This window comes from Diadema antillarum, unplaced genomic scaffold, assembly GCF_040938485.1.
Source record: "Diadema antillarum isolate AM-2024a unplaced genomic scaffold, OU_Dant_1.0 seq00001662_RagTag, whole genome shotgun sequence".
NCBI lineage: Eukaryota > Metazoa > Echinodermata > Echinoidea > Diadematoida > Diadematidae > Diadema > Diadema antillarum.
In genome coordinates, this window is record NW_027272362.1 from 202,235 (window position 1) to 208,600 (window position 6,366).

A 6,366-nucleotide genomic window follows, 5' to 3' on the forward strand; every position below is an offset into this window, starting at 1 on the left:
TTGTTGAGATTGTACTGAACTTTTCATGCTGTTGGAATTCTGCCTGCATTTGAATGGCCTCCTGCTTGTCAGATAATAGATATTTCCTCAGAACCAGCAGGAAAATGGAAGTAAACTTTGAATATGTGCCCTTCCTGAGCCATTATTTCACATACAAATTCCAAATTCTGCAACTGTCAAATCCTGTGTACATCAACGGCAAATGTGACCCAATCAAAGTGCACTTGCATGTCTGCTTTACTTGTGTGCAACTGTTGCACTCTAGTCAGAGAATTTCTTTCTGGCTATCAATAAAAATCCTTTTTGAAATTATCCATTTGAGTGCTTGATACTAATCTTCCCTGAGTTTGTGCCAGAACTCAATTTCAATGGCTAGCTCTTTGCAAGTGAAGTACGTGTATGTTTGGGAAAAAAAAAGGAAAAAGAATCAGCCACAAAACTACCACTGTAAATCTGCAATTTCTCCTTGAGTGAAATTAGAATGACTTGTGTGAAAAGAAGAAGAAGAAGAAAACTTTGTAATGTGGTGATGTGAGGGAAGAAGTAAGGCTTGGCTGTTAGCCATTGACAAAGAAACGATCCTGCAACCCCGCTTGACTCGAGAGTGAACCATTCACCTTTGACTGCTGGCGGGGACTCCATTCTTCCTGGTGCCCCCGAGAGAGAAAAGGGGTTCTTTGGACCGCGTAATTGCACTGAAACCTGCCAGAAAGTGGATGTTTGTGCACACTTTTTTTTTCTTTCTTTCCTTTGATAATTTTTTTTTCCCACTTTCTAAGGGGAGTACAGTCAAGCATTATTTGTATATTCATGGTGATTTGTGTTATGGGTCAGGCATTCTGTTCTCTTGCCTTGCAGGAGGCGCAGACACGGACATACTTCCACACACACGTACACACTTGTCTTCCTCAGCATGATGCCAATAATTTGTTTCTTATTTTATTCTTTTCATTCTTTCCCTTTTGTTAGCCATCTGAACCCTAATCAAAATTTGTGATTTAAGAGGGCCATTATGTCTGTATAGTTAGTTGATCAACAGTGCATTTCATAAACTCAAGTGCATTTCTGCTCGTAATTGCTGCAGACTATATACGTCATGAATGCAACAAGTGCTCGTAGTTCAACAATCTTGAAAGTATACAACAATGATTTTTTTTTTTTAATCCTGTGCAAAATATGGGAGGAAATCTAGAAAAAGACAAGAGAAGAACAGGCATGTGACCCCATGCTGTGTGACTAAACCCTCCTCCATCCCCAATTTGATTTCTGATTGATAATGTGATTTCTTGTTTCATTATACCTCATGTCAGCTGATCGGTAAAAAATGTCAGTTTGTGGTTTCCAAGGGCTATGTGTATGATCAGGTGTAGGTTTCCACACCATATTTCAACAGTGCTGCTTCTGCGAATGCCTTTGATATTAAAGACAGTCACCAAATTTGGGAACCTCGTAGTCATTTACATGTAGTGTGATACTCCCAAGAACAAGCCAAAAGTTTACAGAAACTTTGAAATGCACATCAGATCAGGCATCACCATGAAGGTGTCATTCTTTATGTGTTTCTTTTTTTTTCACTTTGTAAATGTCTGATTGGATTCTTTATAAATGTGTTGTTCCATGTAGGTATTGTATAAGCTCTTATTTTCACAAGGGTTTAATTTTCGCAAATTTCGCGAATCACAGTTGGGATGCGAAAATGTTGCCATGCGTGAGTAGGCTTATAGTGCATTAGCAGTAGCGTTGATGTCAATTCGTGAAAACAACATTTAACGAAAATGTCTGAGACCTCCTCATTCAAGAAAATACCTGTACACAAAAATAACAGCTTATACAGTAATCATTGTACCTGTATCATTTCTTATGTATCCCGTTACACCCGTTGCAAATGCAAAAGCCACAAGTGTTCGGAATTCCTAAAAGCATTTTTGCATCGGAGAAACTGTGTCACAGGTCTGCCTGACTGCCGAATGGAAGTAGCCTATGCATGCTTGTGTGTAATGTGATATCCACACTATGGGTGTGTAGGAGTTAAATTGGGTCCATGTAGATTTTTAAAGGGATATCACTGTTTGATGAATGTTTGATGAATTTTTTGTATTGTTAATGATTTGCATTCAAGTCCTTGCCATATTTTCTCAAATCATATTCTAATGTAAATATCTTAATGAGCTTTTTTGTGTGTAAATTGATACACTATCTATGAAATTTTAACAGTATTTATGGTTCAATAAGTGAACTAACTCAGCATGTACTATGTAATTCTCTCTATTAATGGAATAGTTTATGGAGAAATTCAGAAACAGGGATATTTGATTTTTAATCTATCCCAATTGTGCATGTGTAATGATAATTTGTTGTATAGTATGTAAATGAAATGAAGATTATTACACATATATGATATTGTGCCTTCCATTATATTACAACATTAAACTGCACATAGTAGGACCCAACTCAGTGAAGCTACAGTTGCTTGAGTTTTACATTAGACTTCTCCATGATCATTCTGCAGTTTCACACAAATAATAGTGTAATCAACACTTTTTAAAACCCAAACAGCCATGAAAGTGATGCATGCAGTCACCCTGTATTAATTAATGCCTCATCTATTCTCGTATTATTGTGCACAACAAAAGTCAGTGTTATGGATGAGTTTGCTCTGCCTTTCCATAAAGTGCCCTCGTACTTTCCCTTTGCATGCAGAGTTTCACGTGACAAAGTTTGCCTAGAGTTTGTAAGATTGGTTCCATACCTGTTTGCTAATTCTTTCCTGATCTGTTGCATGTTGAACAAATTGGGATTATGAATACCAGGAAGGTAATGGACGGCTCCCAGTGGTGTTTGTTTGTTTGTTTGTTTGTGTATTTTATTTCCTTTTTGCAGGAAAATGAACTCCAGTTTATGCTAGGTGTATAATATGACTGCTAACTTTTTAAGCCTATGGTGCACAACAAAATGCAGCTTCACATCTTTTTAGATTCACTCAACCCTCCACCCCCACCCCACCTTTCCCCCCATCTTTCTTTGGAGTAACTGTGTATTACAGCAGTCATGTGTACTTTTTACCTCAGCTCCCAAATCATTACCTCAGCCAAACAAACCTCAACCCAATATCACACACACAATGGGCATTTCCCAACGGCATCCCAAGCCCATTCTTAATTAGCCTCTCCACATGGCCATTGGTGGGGAGGTAAGCTGGAGAAAAATATTACAAATTATCAGACAAGATTATGTCAATAATAACCTCACCACAACTGCCCTAGGATACGGTCTTCTCCCCCCTGTGCGGCGTGACAAGGTTGGGTAGTCAATAGCGCCAAAACGAGCGCGGCTTTGTGCTGTCAACCCGTTTCCAAAATAACTACCACTTGTGAGTTGCAAAGAGGTTCCACCCCCCACCCCCACCCCTGCCCCCTCCAGCTACTATGGTAGGCTTTGTGTGCCATCCTTTTCAAGTTATCGCTCCTCTTTCTCTGTCTCTAACTTCCATCTCTTCCTCTCATCCGCGCCTCGCCAAATTAGATTGCCGTTTTCAGCGAGGACCGTTTGATCGCAAAGTCGGCGTGATTTCAAGCAATGACCCTTCCCTTTTTGTGTAACAAATTCTCTTCTTTTCTTTTCTTTTTTACACTTTTATGTCGTGGCATTTTGCTGTTGAGATGTGAGATTATGACAGGTATGCCAAGCGACTGCTTGTGGACTGACACATATTCCCACACTAGCAATTATGTTCAATTCACTCTGCCCAAAAGATGCACCGGGGCAGGTGTAGTAATCTTTCTAAGGGAGAAAAGCACTCAGCAAACCCAGCCCTCCACCAAGCAGTTCATTTCCACCTGTAGAATCCAGATGGTAATCCGGATCACAAAAAGAATTCACCCATCTGTTCCTTGTGGTTATTAGTAACTTTTCCTGATATTTTCGTCCAAATCTGTCCATGACTTTATGAATAATTTTGCAAACGAACAAGCCAATGCTGGCAAAAACATAGCCTCTTTGGTTGAGGTAACTACAGTAAAGTCTACCAGTTGTAGTTTTTTTTTTTTTTTTTTTTTTTTTGGGGGGGGGGGAATAACACATCATGTACTTGCACATCAATGCAAATCATCTATTTCTTTGAATTATAACCTTCTCATGGTCCAGTGAGATTTAGGCAGTTTATTTTGCATACTAATAGATTATTTACAGAGAAGATAGGTCAAACAGAGCTAGAATGAGCTATTTAGCACCACAGTGAGCTAAAAAATGTGAATCAGAAAATATGAAGTGTATGGGAGAATGAGGTGCTGAAATGTGTGATACCCACACCCTAGATTTTTGCCATGTGTATCAGAACAATCAGCTCTGAGGAGCAAGATTAGAGCAGAGCATGGAGAGCTGAATGGGATGCAAGAGATGTAGAGAGGTACACTGTTATTCTTGTGAATACATCTTTGTTCGATGGTTTTCTGTCGACTGATGCTCCTTATGTCTCATTTGTGTTTTTGTATTTTTAAGTGTGCTGTGTAGTATCACTATTGCCCAGTACTGGTCTCTTCTCTCATCTTGTTCCATCTGTCTAAAGTCCCTTTTTAACAGAGCCTTGTCACCACGACAACGTCCGGCAGGCATCCAGGTAACTTTTTTTACCCCACCTGTTAAAACGGTCGAGGCAAAATGTTGCTCGGAAGTTGTCGCAGTAACTTTTGCCAAATCCTTACCATGATATTACCCTGACACTACCGGGTTAACACATTCTGTTAGAACGCAACTGCAGTACCAGTGGTAGCTTTCCTGTAATACACTCAACATGCATGTGCAACATTGCAGACAGAGAATGATTGATACATTGTGTGCCAATCACGTGTATGGATTAAAATGTAACCACTGATCTCTGTGTAGTTGAGACCACCGGTTGGCATGGTAGTTGCATCAATGGACACACCCACTTCATAGAAACCTATCCGGAGAAGGTTTTAGGTGTGTATCTGTTAAAACGGTACTCCTCGCTCTCTCCTGCATTTTTATTTGAGATGAGAAATTTTGTTCTCCTGATGTCGCGACATTGTAGTGGTAAGGTCTGTTAAAACGGGGCTTGAAACATACATTAACTTTACTGATAGCTTTTTTCTACATTTGGAGAGAGCAGTTACCCAAAAGGGAAAGTAACAACACACTATGGAATGTCTGTTTGCTTGCTACCATTTTTACCACACTGTCCACAGAAGTGTAAATGCATGTGGCACTGTTTAACGAGTGAAGATGTCTGAAAATTTTGTAATATGCCTCTCACTTCTCTCTCTTGGTATATTGCCCTGTCTTTAATATAATGTGAATATAGAGCACAGGTCAATCTGATATAACTTGTGATCTCTCTGTGTCACCAGTATTTGGCTTGGATATCAAATAAATCTGTCTGTCCATGATCTTTGAGGCATTTCTAACTTTCAATTTCTACATTCCCCCCAGAGGAATAATATAATCTAATGTTAGCAGACAATGCTTAGATTGAGATCAGCGTAGGGGTCTGACCATATTTTGGATGCGTCACAAGTGGGTGACGTCAGTTTCTGCCCATATCCATGCCAGCATAGGAGCGTGGCCTCTTAGTTCAAACATTTACTGCAAAAAAACAAATAACAACAACAGCACACTTGGCGGTTCAGGTGCGGTATGGTTGCATAGTTGCTCATAGAAGTACTATCCTCCTGCAGATGTACATGGCTTCACTATTGCTTGTTTGTCCTCCCCCACTGGTGGAACAATTTATCGTCGAACGATTGAGCACACAATATGATTTCCGCTTGGCTGTGTCTAAAACCAGTCATAATCATAGCCGCATCAAAAGCATACAATAGGGTGTTTGTGGGGGTGGAGGGTGGGGGGGGGGGTGAATTTTCCATCCATAGTGCTAGTTAGAGGTACTACTACTAGCACTGTAGAATGACTAAAATGCCTGGTTGTAGGGTCCCCCACCCACCCACTATCCTTCCCTTGCTAAGTTGTGTTCACAGTGGGACTCCCCTGATTCAAATGAAACAGTTACAGTGTGAGGGTACAGCGTTTTCTTATGGCTGTACATGCTATGCATAGCCGCCTTTCAAGGGGAATTAAAGCACCTCGTGAGGATGTTACGAGGTAGTTCAAATGTGGAACTAACGTGTGTGTTCCCCTCCTTGTCACATATGATAGAAAGTTACAAGAGTGTTGGTGGTGTTTTATTTTCAACACATAACATTTGAGCAGCGTATCAATGGGAAATGTTTGAGTTAATATGTTATGTAGAGTGTCTCAATGTAAGATGTATTGTAATCATCGTGTAAATGTCTTAGATCATAACTTGTGTATCATATTTGTATCATACATATTTTCCCTTGTAAAACTGTA